Source organism: Dermacentor andersoni, chromosome 2 (assembly GCF_023375885.2).
Source record: "Dermacentor andersoni chromosome 2, qqDerAnde1_hic_scaffold, whole genome shotgun sequence".
Taxonomy (NCBI): Eukaryota; Metazoa; Arthropoda; class Arachnida; order Ixodida; family Ixodidae; genus Dermacentor; species Dermacentor andersoni.
The window spans coordinates 85,862,266-85,877,363 of NC_092815.1; the positions used below are offsets into that span (position 1 = coordinate 85,862,266).

Genomic DNA, 15,098 nt, shown 5'->3' on the forward strand with positions numbered 1-15,098 from the left:
TATAAAGAAAGGCGTCAGGCAGGGAGATACGATCTCTCCAATGCTATTCACAGCATGTTTACAGGAGGTATTCAGAGACCTGGATTGGGAAGAATTGGGGATAAGAGTAAATGGAGAATACCTTAGTAACTTGCGCTTCGCTGATGATATTGCCTTGCTTAGTAACTCAGAAGACCAACTGCAATGCATGCTCACTGACCTGGAGAGGCAGAGCAGAAGGGTGGGACTAAAAATTAATCTGCAGAAAACTAAAGTAATGTTTAACAGTCTCGGAAGGGAACAGCAGTTTACGATAGGTAGCGAGGCACTGGAAGTGGTAAGGGAATACATCTACTTAGGACAGGTAGTGACTGCTGATCCGGATCATGAGAGTGAAATAATCAGAAGAATAAGAATGGGCTGGGGTGCGTTTGGCAGGCATCCTGAGATCATGAACAGCAGGTTGCCATTATCCCTCAAGAGAAAAGTTTATAACAGCTGTGTCTTACCAGTACTCACGTACGGGGCAGAAACCTGGAGGCTTACGAAAAGGGTTCTACTTAAATTGAGGACGACGCAACGAGCTATGGAAAGAAGAATGATAGGTGTAACATTAAGGGATAAGAAAAGAGCAGATTGGGTGAGGGAACAAACGCGCGTTAATGACATCTTAGTTGAAATCAAGAAAAAGAAATGGGCACGGACAGGACATGTAATGAGGAGGGAAGATAACCGATGGTCATTAAGGGTTACGGAGTGGATTCCGAGGGAAGGGAAGCGTAGCAGGGGGCGACAGAAAGTTAGGTGGGCAGATGAGATTAGGAAGTTTGGAGGGTCAACATGGCCACAATTAGTACATGACCGGGGCAGTTGGAGAAGTATGGGATAGGCCTTTGCCCTGCAGTGGGCGTAACACCAGGCTGATGATGATGATGATCTGTGGTTGGTTACCCTGTACTGGGGGAGGGGCAAGGGGATGCGATGTGTGAGTCAAATCAGCGCTTACGTGCCCTCGAGCAGAGCGTTCTAACTACTATTAATAGTCCGTCTTCTGCTGCGGTCAAACCGTTGTGGGCTAGGAAATGGACCAAGAAAAGCAGGGTGAAGTATTGGGCTAGTTGGTTTGAAAGATTTAAGCTAAGAATGCGGAAGTAAAAATGCTGTTCTCTCCTCTGCTATCTAAGCTTTCCTTTCGCGCTCTTAGATTTTTAAAAAATCCGGCAGAATCCACCTCACGATGGATGTCGACGTATATGCCATAAGCATCATTGAAGCAATGTAGCGACACGCAGTATTGCCCAATTAGTTACTTAAGTGCAGCCGAGTTCTTCAGTTTTCAGTTACCTTCAACGCTCCTCGCTCGATGCGTGCTCTCGTCCCATTCTGTTCACTTCTCTGTAGCTGACATCTTCAATTTTCTGCTGCTGACTTCTTCGCCTCTTGCCTCTTGATCAGTTCTTCCGCTTGTATTGATCCGGGCATCTAGCCCGTGGCACATACTGTTAAGAATGGCCGTACGGGGTGGCAACGTTCCAGCTTTCAGCCCGCTGCACGTGTTCCAAGCCCACCAGTCGGGGCGCCTTCCGAGAACTGCGGACGGCCGGCAGCCACGTGGCGCGCGATCAACTCCGGAAATTGGTACTTGGCCGAGCCACCCGGGACAAAGCAGTTCTACGAAGCCCTCTGACGTCGGCACTGAAAGCTGGGCGGTACCGAAAACTGCGGATGACCGGCAGCCACGTGGCGCGCGGTCAGCTCAGGAATGTGGTACTTGGCCGCACCACCCGAGACGGAGCACAGTTCTACGAAGCCCTCGGTCGTCGACTCCGGAGCCTTTGTGTGTATGGGTTCGCACCTGTGTGTTTGCGTGTGTTTGGGCGTAAACGATAGTGCGGGGCGGCGGCAAGTTTACAATGCTTGGACGAACCTTCCCGACCATTCCTGCTCCGTCCCCGCCGAACGATGACGTCGAACTATGACGTCAAGCGGAGAGCTTATAAGCAGCGTTTGCCGGCTGCTAGGGGTGCTCGTGTCGTCATCGTTGTCGGGAGCTGAGTGCTCTGTCATACTAGAAATGTACTAGTGAGCTGTGTGCTCGTAAACTGTTTGCTGTATGTTAGTTTTGCGGGCTCCATATGGGAGTCGCGCTAGTCTGCCAATGTACCTCGTGTTATAAAATGTAAAGACTGCCATTAAATCCTGCTCGCCCAGTCCTGTCGTCCCAAGTTCATCTCTACAGCTACGACCGCCAAATCCTACAATACACGTTCTGGAAGATTGGCCAAGAATGTTCACGTACTTAGTGCCACATGCTTTTTTGCACATGCTCAATGACCCAAGTTGTCTATTCAAGCATTTACCCAGTGGCATGTGTCCGGTTGCACCTACCCAATGCGCCAAATTGTCCGCTCCCAAGTTGTATGCTCGGTCGTTGTATGTTTCTTTAGCGTCCCTTTAGATTTCTCCTATCCCCTACAATAATGAACCAGAGAGAGAGAGAGAGCATAAACTTTTATTCTGAGCAAGCACAGTATGCGCCTTAGTTGGGCGTTCTCCTTATTCCAGGTAGCCGCGGGCCATCGCCATCTCCCGTGCCCGTTCGAAGAACCAATACGAAAAAACCCTTGCGGTAGAACGCTCCTTAGATTGCGCATTACAGCTCACAGTGTATAACGAAAATGTACGATGGGGTCTGATGGGGGACTTTTTAAACGTTTTCAGGTGACTGTCAATCTATCTATCTACGCCATCATAATGCCGTCGTGGTCGTTTCTTTAACTGGCTAAATTTTAACATGGATTTAATCAGGACATGAGTGACATACATGCATGACATGACTGGAATGCTTTGGCATGACATGACATTTAGGGCACAAATTGCATGAATGTCATGACCTAATTTCTTACGCCATCATGGTCATTTCTATTACTGGATTATATCAGGATATGTAGGACCCGCACTCATCACGTGGCATGAATGACATGCCATTTTATGACATGAACGACAACATATGGCGTGCATGCATGTACGACATGAATGACAGGACATGCTTGTTATGACATGTATATCATGACATGAATGACATGACAAGAATGGCATGGCGTGTCATGCCGTGACATATATTTCTTGACATGGAATGAATGGCTTTAATGATATGGCATACATGATATAAATCGTATGACATATATCACATGACATACATGACATGACATAACGTAGTCATCTTGGTTCTGTACGATGCTGGACAGCCAGCTGCCTGAAAAATGAATTGCATAGCGTTGATTTCTCCTTTACGTGAGACATGCATAATTTTTTTCTCACCAGCAGTGTTATCTTGGTGTAACGGAAAAAATTGGCAACCTATACTTAAACGCAACGGAAACCTATATTTTATATTAAGGATTCTTCGTACATCACCCATTTGCAATTTTATCGGTTACTTTCTTATCGCGCTTAGTGCTTCATTATTAGTCTTGCAGCCCGAAAATATTACCGTGTGAATTTTTTTGTCTTTATAACGTCACCCCTATCATTCAGCAAACTCGCGACGTAAATATAGGAGATTGTGGTCGATGCTCCACATGCGAATTTGCTCATTTACTCGTGGGGATGACCATCACATTGTAACACGTACATACGCATCGAACACGATGCAACCTTTTTGCCGGGCCGCTTATTGCGATTTGAGTTATACAAGGGTAAAGATTATTTCTATGAATACGAGAGGCTTTCTTTTTTCTTTTGTACGCAGCACAGTTTATGGTTCATGGCCTTTTCACACCGGGGTCTTTCTTGCTACCGTCATCGTAAATCAATATAGCAGTAGTCGGAACGTCTAAGTGCCTAAAGTGGTCAGTAATTGCGCAAAACAGCCGGTAGTGCTGAGACGAGAATTTATCGAACGAACTATGGCCACTGATATCCACCTAGTGGGTGAGGGAGACCTAAGTAATGGAAAAGAGAGAGCAATGCTGCGTTTATTTTGTTTTGTCCTCGAGTAGAAAGGAGACGAAAGGTATACTAAAAATGATGCAAGTGAAGACGCGTGACATCGTGATGAAATGGCTAGATTATTCAGGTATAGATTCTTTACTTTGTCTGTCTGTACGGACATAAACAAATTGGCGAAACATGACGCGCGAACGGGTTGGCTCTTAGCTGCCGCCGCTACATTAGAGCGTAGATCAAAATGATCCAGAGATCAAAAGATCAAAATGAAAAGGAAGATTAAAAAAACTATATATATATAAGAATGATAAGACCGCCACTGACGCGTAGCTATGGCAGTGTCCGGCCAGGCCACTTAGTGAAGTGGACGTTATACGGTGGCCCCGATATCGATTCGCTGAAAGTTTCACTTTTAGTCTGAGATAACGGAGGAATGAAATGAAGAGAGACAAAGAAAACACCCCGCGAAGCCAAAGGCAGCACGTTTGGGGACAGCGTTTGCTTTGCTCGGATGGCCTGTCAAAACACGCCGATGTCGCAGAAAGCTGCGGCCCCTCTCCCGCGTGATGCATCTCTTAGAGAGAGATAGCGACGGTTCTGCCGCAGGAGGAGCGCAGGTATGGGTCGGAGGGTGGGGGAGCGATCCCCTCTGCTGGAATGCGCGTAGATACACACAACGCGCGCAGGGCCCGTTTGCTGGAGAAAGAGGCGCCGAGCGGCGCTCACCTTCCTGGGAATTGTTGCGCCTCCCGCCGCAGAAGATAAACAAGAAGAAGAAGGAGAAATATAATTGTACATTTTTCTTCTCTCGCAGCTCTTCTGGATAGACGGAGATAAACCGGGAAAGCACTTAGCGTCCCGCCCGTTTCGCCGATAAGCATCAGTGGCGACGGACCAGCGCACGGAGAACGACGGCTACGGCGGCGGACGCGAGCGCGCGCAGGGCTGCAGCGGGCTTCTTCGGTGAGTGGTGTTGAGGGGCGCGGGTCATCAACGTGCGACCGTCCGGCCTGTCGGCGAGTCGGCCGTCCGTCGCCTCCGGAATGACTGGATCCGCGCGCGCGTTTGTCGTCGTCGGAGAGGTGGTGGGGCGCCACGGTGGTCATCTATCGGCATTCGCCGGTGAATGGTCGCCCCGGGGGAGAGGGGGGTCCAAGGCTCGCTTTCCTTACGATTCGCGCTGGAACCACCGTCCCCACCGCGGCGGCCGTCGTACTCGACAGAAAACAAACACTAGCAGTGGAGAGACAATGCCAACCTGAGTTGACGATCTGTAGTGGCCACGACGGTGTGCGAGTCTGATTAAATTACTGCCTCGATTTCTCCTTGCGCGATGTATAATCTGTAGTCAGCGTTGATTGAGTGCGGAAAGGAGATTAAGTGCGCGTTCTTCGGAGCGAGGCGATGGAGGAGGACGAAGGGAATGACGCCCCCCCCCCCCCCCCCCCCCCCTATCCCACGTGGCATCCACCGGCACATAGTCGCCTCGGAGAAAGAGTCCTCTAATTCGCTCCGGAATCGCCGCTAAACTAGTATTAAGAAAAAGAACGGTCATATAGTAGCAACTGAGAAAGGATATCTGATTTTATTACCAAAGTGGAGTGCCAAGCGGATAGATTTAAAGGGACATTATAAAGAGATGAGAAACAAAAGGAAAGGAAAGGCCAGGCAGGTCAGACTTGCCTGGTTTACTACCCTATTCAATGGGATGGAAAAAAAATTATGCGTGATTGAGCGGTAAATGCAAGAGAAATCATTATGTCACACCTCTTTGAGGCCCCGGAATCATGATTTAAAACTAGTTCACCACATTACGATTTGTTTTTCAGGAGCTCAGGAGCTCACTCTACACACGTCCTATGCTTAGACGATCGCTTACAACGCTCTGTGAAGATGGTTAGAAATTGAACGTGGCCAGTCTTTCGAACTTCCTCAGTGCAAAAACAGCCGATGCGCATGAAGACACCTTGAAATCCGTTAATTGACACAGAAGTATATATATATGTATATATATATATATATATATAGTCGTAATATCGTAAGAAGTCGGCAAACAAATGCACCTAGGACAGCATAGGGGAAATTACATGTACCTATTGAATAAATTAAAGAAATTATAAATTAAGGGAAATGAAAGTGAACGAAAAAACAACTCGCCGCAGGTGGGATACGCAACCACGTCTTCGCAGTATACGTGTGACGCTCTTACCAGTTGAGCTACCGGGGCGCCGTGTTCTCATCCACTTTCCGGGGCATTTATGTTTTATAGTACTAGAACTAGAACGCCTGCGACAGAAAGGATGTTCCACATCGGCCGCCTAGCTAGGTTTGTTAGGGGCGGCGCTGGTTAGCCCTCCCAGGGTTATTTCTAGTAGTAAAACATAAATACTCCAGAAAGTGGATGGGAAATCGGCGCCGCAGTAACTCAATAGGTAAGAGCACCGCACCCGTAATGCGAAGACGTGGGTTCGTATCCCACCTGCGGCCAGTTGTTCTGGTTTATTTTTTTCATGCACTGTAATTTTCATTAAGTTACCATTTCTTTCACTCAAGTAATAAGTACAAGTAACTTCCTCTATGTTGTCCTTGGTGTCATTGTTGGCTTCTTATAATATATATATATATATATATATATATATATATCGACTGAGTATGGCATTTCTTCAAAACTTGGATGATTTGTTTATTTATATGGAAGGATGGTTATGCTAGCGGAGAAAACAAATACCAAATTTCTTTATTTGAGTTAAGCGCAATAACAGCAATGTCAGTGCTTCTGTGTCACTTCACGGATTTCAAAGTGCTTCATGCGTTTCTGCACTGAGGAAGTTTGAAAGGCTGGCCACGTTCAATTTGTCACGATCTTCACTTGGCGTTGCAAGCATTCCTCTTCAGCTAACCGCCCTCGAGCAGACGCTATCAATATGCACGACGTCACAGGGTATTGGTGCAGGAATTTGAGTGTGGGGTGGCCATTTTTATATTCGCCTCTTTTCTCGTCTACCCAGGCGTCAGTTTGCACAAAGAGGGATCTTTTTGCTATTCCAGAAACACAATTTACCAATACAGCGTAACTTATTATTCCTCTTTTCTTTATTGCATGGTATTTAGGAGACGTTGGCGCCTTCAAGCGATGCATGGTATACCACTTTTCACAAAGAACGAATCTGTACTAAAACGAAATAACAAACCCGCACTGAACAAAACAAAGGTGACAAGAATGAAAGAGCCACACTTAAAGTCGGGTCACATAAATGCACTAAAAACAACTCGCAACAGAGATCACATAACGAAGCACTGAAACTTCGTTCAGTTCACATGAGTCAGAAATGACAACTTACCGAAGAACTCGCATAAATCGCACTGTAGGATGTAAAGCCATCTCCCATAAATACAACTAAAGACAGATAACGTGAAGTCAGGTCACAGAAAGCAATGCAGGCTGTAATCAATGATTTTCAAGAATGTTACTCTCTTCCAGGAATCCCTGCAGGTCCACTAGCGTTTGCCTTTGTAGCATAGCTGTTGGTCATGGGCCTGGGATCTTTTTGAGGCTTAAGGGCTTGCGGCGGACCAAGGCGCGGTCGCCCTGTGGCCAGTGCTTGGTGTCCTAAACGCGCATTTACCCTCTGCCGTGTAGCTCAGTGGTTATGGAGCTGCGCTGCTGAACACAAGGTCGCAGGTTCCATCCCGGAAACGGCGGCCGCATTTTAATGGAGGCAGAATGAGAGAAAAAAAAAAAAAGATAACGCACCGTTAAAAAAACCCACGTGGTCCAAATTATCCGGAGCCTTTCGCTACGGCATCCTTCATAATCCATTATGCAGTTTCTGGAGACGGAACTCCACAATTATTATTCATTCTTTTCACTCCCACATTTGTAGTTGAAACGCAGCAGAGTTTTCTATACTGCGCCTTGCAACGAATACTCGTGAAAGCGTAATTATGTTTTTAGAAATCAATGGTACATCAGGCTACAGAAAATGACGGTGAACTGTAAGACGACTGTAGATGTAAATGACGGTGAACTGAAAGGCTCTTGCGGTAAATATCTGAACGAAGCAGCCACAACTCTACTTTTTATTCGTTTGGTTACATCTATTTAAGCATGCCATGCGACAAAGTGTTTGTGTACTAGAAGAAAAGGACTTAAGGCAAAGGCCAATCAGGTCACAGATTTTGCGTTTATAAGTCAGTCTAGTGCGACTTCGACGTGAGCTCGACCTAAGTTTGATGGTGACGCCTTAATGCATCCAAATGCCTTAGGAGCCAAGCAGAACACAGCAAGAAGAGGAAGGATAACGGTGCTGCACACCCACATCTGGAAGGCTTTATTAAAACCACATATATAAATTGCACCGAACAAGCCTCACTCGAGCCACCAGTTGCAAGTAGCGCGCCATTCTCCATCGTTCTATTCGTATAGTTTTCTGCTTGACGCCTAAGGCACTGTTATGATCGACCTGTCAAGTATGAGAGACATTCAGGCGTACGTTCCCATGACAGGATGATTTGCCCCGTCCCAGAAAAGGCTGTAACGGTAAGCCTGGACATCGACCTGTCAAGTGTCAGAAGCGTTCAAACGGGCGTCCCCATGTCGACATAATTGCCCTCTTCCCCGAAACAGCGTCACCCCTTTTATTCCCCGAGCTGTCACAAAGGGAAGGACGAAGGGAAGAAAATCCCAAGGTCAGGTGCTCGATGGCAGAACCTGACGAAAGCACTAATACTTCCACAGGCTCCCCAAGAAGACGTCGACGACCACAGGACCGCGAGGGGTTATTTAAGGCCGCCCTGGTCCCCGTGTTAATCAGAACCGATCGAGACTCGAATGAGAGTCGCAACCATGTACTAGTGAAGTGAATACAATCTTTTCTACTTTTTTTTTCCATCATCACGATGCCCGGCTTCGTCGTGGTTTCCCGATTCTTGCGGTGAAAACCCACCTCACTCGGTCCAGATAGTACCAGCACCATGATGAATCCACGCAAACTGCCCCAAATTGCAGGTATTTTTCTAAAGATTAAAGGTATACTAAAGAGAAAAAAATATTATAGCTGTATATAATTACTACAATTCGACAATACAAAAAAGAAAAGAAAGAAAAAATGAAAAGTCACTCTTGCCGCGAAAAGGCGCTTGGTATACCAGAAAAAAACACCAAATCCGAAAGACGGGTGGTGACACCGCCTTGAAATTTCCGCACTAGTACCTGGTGACCTCATGGACTTCGACGTCGTCTGCTAGAGCACACAGTTATTTCCTTTTTACCGGCAAAAATGGATTAAATTGTACTCTAAAAGACCAAAAGACTTCACCTTATTAAGCTTCAAGAACTTTTTATGAAATGCCACGGACGAATTCAAAAAAGGTACCTTGGAATCAGTGACGTGACCCTGACGTTCCGATCGTTGGGTGTTAACGATGATTTCAAAAATGGAACATTGACCGTCATTTTCTCTTCTAGCAAGCAACCAATTGCCTCGAAACCAACGAAAGTAGAGTTCTTCAAGAATACTTTATCAACATGAACTGATTCAGTGCTTCTCTCCAGAGTATATTTAATGTTGGAATTGTCCCTGAAATCACACTGCCGTTCGGAGTGTTTTTGAGCGCATGGACGTTTATCAAAACCGTAGAAAAAATGGCGTGTCATAAGTGAACGTTCACATTACTGCAGACGGGATGAAATGCAGATACTATAGTCTCGTCGCTGTAAATAATACCGTTTCCTGCCGACCGTTCTCCTAAAGGTTTAACTTTAGCATTACTAAATTATTAATACTGAAATACTGACAAGCATACTAACTCTACTGTGATAGTGACATTGAACTGATGCCGTTTTGCTGATGTGCGCTCATTCTCTTCATTTAATAATTGCGTTGGCCGTACGCTGTCAACCTTCCCGTGCTTGTTGCGGTCGCTCAAGCTCAGCAGTCGGTTCTGACACGCTTAGGACCATGTTCAGGACTCGCTGCCCCTTCGCGGCACATAATATATATTCAGCTCGCAAAACTCCCAGACATGTTGCAAGACTCGTCTGCTAATATGACATTTGGTGTAGGGGAAGTAGCTTTGCAATGGCGATGGTAGCTCGTCAGTATAACAATCTTAAGTACCCCACGACCGTACGTGTGATTGACCATTATACAGGCAAAACTATTGACGCGCTTGCGGCGCATGCTGTACAGTGCCCAGCAGGCTAAACGTGTTCAAGCGCAGTCTTCAAAAGGCAGGCAACCAGCTAGTCGCGGTTTCTTGTCTGTCGATAGGGTGACGCGCTTTGTTTCGGGTTTCTCACAAGCTTCTGCAGTCCCGTGATGTGACAGTATGCTTTACTGGTTGATATCTCGCTGAGAAATTCTGTAATGACGTACGTCCTGCGAGCTAATGCGCAGAGCCTTGAACACCGTTGCATTGCAATGCAGTCCACGCCTTCCTCCCATTTCTCATATTTATGCGCAAGCCGGCGTGTGCGCTGATTTCATGCGATAGCTATTTATTTTCACACAAGACCGTCCGTTTATGCTTAAAGACGTTCTCCTTCACCTGTGCGGCCTTTCCGAGTTATCTCCTGCATTTCCATCGATAATCTTCTTCGGGGCTCCGAAGGAGAGCTACACGCCATACACAGTAGCGCAGACGATTTCGCCTTTCACTTTATTTCTCTCTTTGCTTTGCATTGCAGGGTGGCCTCCCGACGTCATTTTTTGCTCCTTTGTGGCGGGCGCCTTCTCCCGTCCATATGCTGCTGCGAGGGGCGGCCAGCCGATAAGAGCCGGCGTCGTCTGCTCCTCGCGGCGTTGGCCTCTGTGCGTGTGGGACACGAACAGACGACTCCCCTCAACCACGGCATCCCCCCGTGGGTAGCAAGGAGACAGCGAAACTGTGCTGCAGCAGACGACAGACGCTTCGCGCTGGGCTGCCTCCTCGCCGACGTATCGCCGCGAGGCTTGAAACTGTTTGAAACGGACAAGCAAGACCAACGCTGGATCATAACTGGAGAGGAGGACCGTGAGGCATTGGGCAGAAATCCTGTCTCTTCCCTTTCCCTTCTCCTCGAGAAAGCCGCGTAGGAGCTGCCGGAGAAACGGCCACCCTCTGAACCTCGCGCACGCTTATCGGACGCGGTCCCCGCGGCCTGCGACACACCGACGCCTTCATACTTCGCCGCGTGCGCGCGGTCGCCCGCGCCGCTCCGACGGGAAAAAAAAAAGCTTTTAGTCGAACCCACGGCGGTGATACGGGCAGCCCCCAGGCGTTCTCTGGGCTGATTGTCTTCGCCGGAAAGACACGACAGCAAAAAAACGAAGAGAGAAAGAAAGTGGTGGTGCGCCTGTGGACCCCCAGATGCCTTCTAGAAATGGGTGGCGAACCTTTTAGGACGATTTTTAAAGAAAGACCGGGACGCATCGCTGTAAAGATTACAAACCGGGATCGTGCTAAATGGCTTCAGCAGCTGATGACCGTCGTGACCTTCGTCGGAGCCCTCGTCTCGAACATATTCCCCCATTTCTTTCTCTCTCTCCCTCTCGCCCCCTTCTTAATTTTGACAACACGTGTGAGAGGGCTCTTGTTGGAGTTGCTGCTGGAGAACATACACTGGTACGGGGGAATGTCTGATTGTGTGAGCCGTGACACTATCTTAAAAGCGCCGCGAAATTCGTCTGGCCGGCGTCGAAGGAAGTGCAGGCTACATTAGGGAGGCCATGTATCGGTGAAGCAGCCACAGCCGTCTGGAATGCCTCCCTGTGTGCCATGTGCAGCAACGTCGACGCATCCAGCAAAAAAAGAAAAAAGAAAAACGAAATCCAGGTGGGACTGCTGTTAGCTAACAGTGGGTAACGGGAGGAACACGTACGAGACCAGTAACAGCCAGATTCGGTTTGAGTGCCCGATTTTGTGTTGTCTGTCGACCTCCCGTGTGTGTGCAGGAGCCGAATTGTGCGCAGAGGGAATACAAATAGGCCACGGGCCATTCTCCTCAATTAAGCTATCAGAGGCTCCAAAGATGGAAATTGAGATGGGATATGTCTTTCCCACAATGACGCAAGGAAGCGGTGATGCATACAGGCAACAATGACAACGACTTGCAAGCTTCATTTTTGCCAATATCATGGTTTCTAGGTCAGTAGATGAAGATGCGCTCAGTTTAGTTGGTTGGACATGTTTTAATGTCATTATAGCAGTGTACAGAGTATATACAGTGATCGCCTTCTGTTCTCGTTCGCAGTCTGTGCTAACTACAGAAAACTTCAAACTTATATTCGTTTTTCGCCGAGACGAAGTCTCGCAGTACTTGGTGTGCCTGGTGACACCTTAGCAGATCGGTAAACACACATGCCTCTTGGGAGAAAGAAAGAAAACGGCCATGAGAGGGCGTGTCGGCGCCTGAAAGGTAATTCACGCCTTTCAAACGTGTATCTTTTGCTCGCTCACTGGGCCAAAAGTGGGTTCCGTGAAACATATAAGCTTCTGGCGGCCACCGTTCTCACATTGCGGGAGAATGCGAGGTTACTCTGGCGCGGAAGGCTATGTTCCGTGGTAAACTAAGGTTTTAGACGTCACACTATGTAGGCCTTCTCCACTAATCATATTTTGAATGTCGCCCACTTCTACTCTATCTCTATCCATTTTATAATTTGTTTCTGTGCATCAGCCGCCACATAGTCAGTAAGCATGCAGCACAGGAACCTGCGTACTATGCAAGTTCGCGGACCAGCCGCTGAGATCCTGCCGGAACTTTCTCACGTAAAGGTTGTCGCATAGTCGGAGTTGGAAATCTGATCCTGACGCAGTTTACAGAATCGCTGCGGCCCGCTCTGTGGTGAAGTCGTTGCGAAGGTGACCACTGTTCACCTTCGAACGGCGGTACCGCACGTTGAACAATCAACAGAGGAAGAAGAGGTCTAAACGTCACGGTGCACGAAAAGAAGCAGAGAAATAGCCAATATCTACAGCATCAACACGCGCACCCCGCGATGTTGCACGTTAATCTTTTTTGTTTAAGCCAAGCAAAGCGGTTTTTCATACGACAAGGGGCATGAGGAGACGGTTACACTGTGCGCGTGTACGTGCAAATGCGACTTTTAGCCCCAACTAACGGAGGTATTGAAACATTTTCGCGTTCATAACATAGTAGTCAGCAATAAGAAACGAGTCGAAAAGCGATGATGTCCCTGAACTGTCTTCGCATCTGCGGATAGTCATTCAAGAAAATTACGGAAGCCATTTTCTTTTTATCACTATCACTGAAATCCCCCTAGCCCTTTAGGCCAATGAGCCATCTTTTAGTTAATAAAACTTGATTACCAAATACTTGCTCGTTAACGGACAAGGCTGCTGCTTACTATATGGCTGTATTCAGCCGCCTAATTCTAAGCGGGCGGCTCGAGATAAAGTCGCCCAGTCGTGCTGCTGCTCACAGGTGTTTCCGTGTCGCCCCGTGTAGACAGTTCGCCGCTTGATTTATGGCGGCCAACGCAATTCAAGGGCGCCCTCTTCGGACCGTGCACATAACGCGTGCGTACGCGCCGCTAACGCGAACCGGTAAGGTGAGTCACACTGTCCGCGGACTCACCTAATCGGCTCTGCCGATCTCGCTCTGCTCGTGTGATCGCTGCGGTACGGTTGCAAACACGTTCGAAGACGCGTCGATGGTGCCACTGGGGAGGCGATAGTCGGTACACCTTCATGGGATCGTCATCAAGGAGCTAGGCACGGGTTTCGATTCTCCTGACAAATGCTCTAGAGGTTCTCGCTTTTGTATAGCAATGCGGATGGCGGACGTAGACATTTACGACCTGTGAGCGCGCTCGCAGTTGTAACTAGTTCGGATGCAGGCATAGAAGATGAAATGGTCTGTCCGCAGTACCCGCGCCTCAATGGCTATGCCGTTCTGCTGCTCAGCTCGGGTTCACGGTTTCTCTACAGGCCGCCGCGGCGCGGCGTTTACGAGTTTGTCCATTCAGTCCATCACTGCCCGCCGCTACACTCGGATACGGAAATCAGGCGCCCATGAGCCGCTGCGTCGAGCATCGTGCATGACCCTTGTGAAGCTGGTTCGCTAGTTCGTTCGTTCGTTTGATTGACTGCTTGTTTTTAACGCTATAGCGTTAATTAGCCCATGTCGCATGAAATACGGTGTCGGCGTCGAGCGTCGTTTCAGCAAAAATATTTTCGAACCCCGCCTACAGTCCCTCCATGTGGTATACGAAAGGAATTTACTAAAGTAATTGAATTTCTCAAGATAGAATACGTGGAAAAATCGTAAACTACGATTTACACACAACCTACAGACATGATAGCTCTCGGATTGTGATTGAACTATACGAGAAAACATGATTCTGTTACGCGAAAACTCGAAGAAACCCCTTTTCCATCGTTTCTACAATGCACAGACCGGCCGCGACGTCCGCCATTTACGCGCGGTTGGGTGTCTTGGGGGCCACAGAGTGGCGCGCGTGGTTCCTTGAAAAACCTACAGCTGGCGCTCGCCTCCGTCGCATCGCGGCCCACGCAAGAGGCCGCGTTTCTACGACAAAGCCCACCTTCGTGCATAGCGTTCGCGGCCAGCGTTTCCCGGTAAACGTTACTGTTACATATGCTCCAGTTGCCGGGAAGCGTTAGAAGCAGTCAGGGATTTTTGAATGCTATCGCGTTCCAGTCTTAAAGGCGAAGCTTAAGCGCTCTCCAAATTTTGTTTGTGTCAAATTTGAAGTTAGCCCACACTTAAGCAGGGCATAAACTGATATTCCGGTGCAGACAAGGGGACGCAGATGAGCTCATGTGGCTATGCGACGAGAAGAGCATGGCAAGGATGCCCTCGCCAAGGAACCACCCTCGCATGTGACGCTCGGGTAATCGCTCCATTCCCCAGCTGTGAGGCGTTACGTTCAAAGCAAGCGAGGGCTTTTCGTTTGCAAGCGTTCGCACCGGCGTGACCGAGGACGGTCGCAACACTTCATTGCGCCCAGAGATGCGCTGCCCTAAGTGCGAAGACCGCTGCGCGACCGTCGCCTCACGTTACGCCGTCTTTTCCTGATATGCAAAGCACGTGCTTTCTGCTGACGCAGACGTTTGCACCTAGGGCATTGATTGATTGATTGATTGATTGTTTGATTGATTGATTGATTGATTGATTGATTGATTGATTGATTGATTGATTGATT

General features: G+C 48.1%; 1 long non-coding RNA gene across 1 annotated transcript; it reads left to right on the forward strand.

Annotated features, from left to right (window-relative positions):
- The first annotated feature begins 4,813 nt into the window (after positions 1-4,813).
- Positions 4,814-13,257, forward strand: LOC129387670 (uncharacterized). The gene is made up of 2 exons (XR_008614861.1): positions 4,814-4,890; positions 10,616-13,257. It is a non-coding gene; the product is annotated as an uncharacterized lncRNA (long non-coding RNA).
- Positions 13,258-15,098: the final 1,841 nt, after the last annotated feature.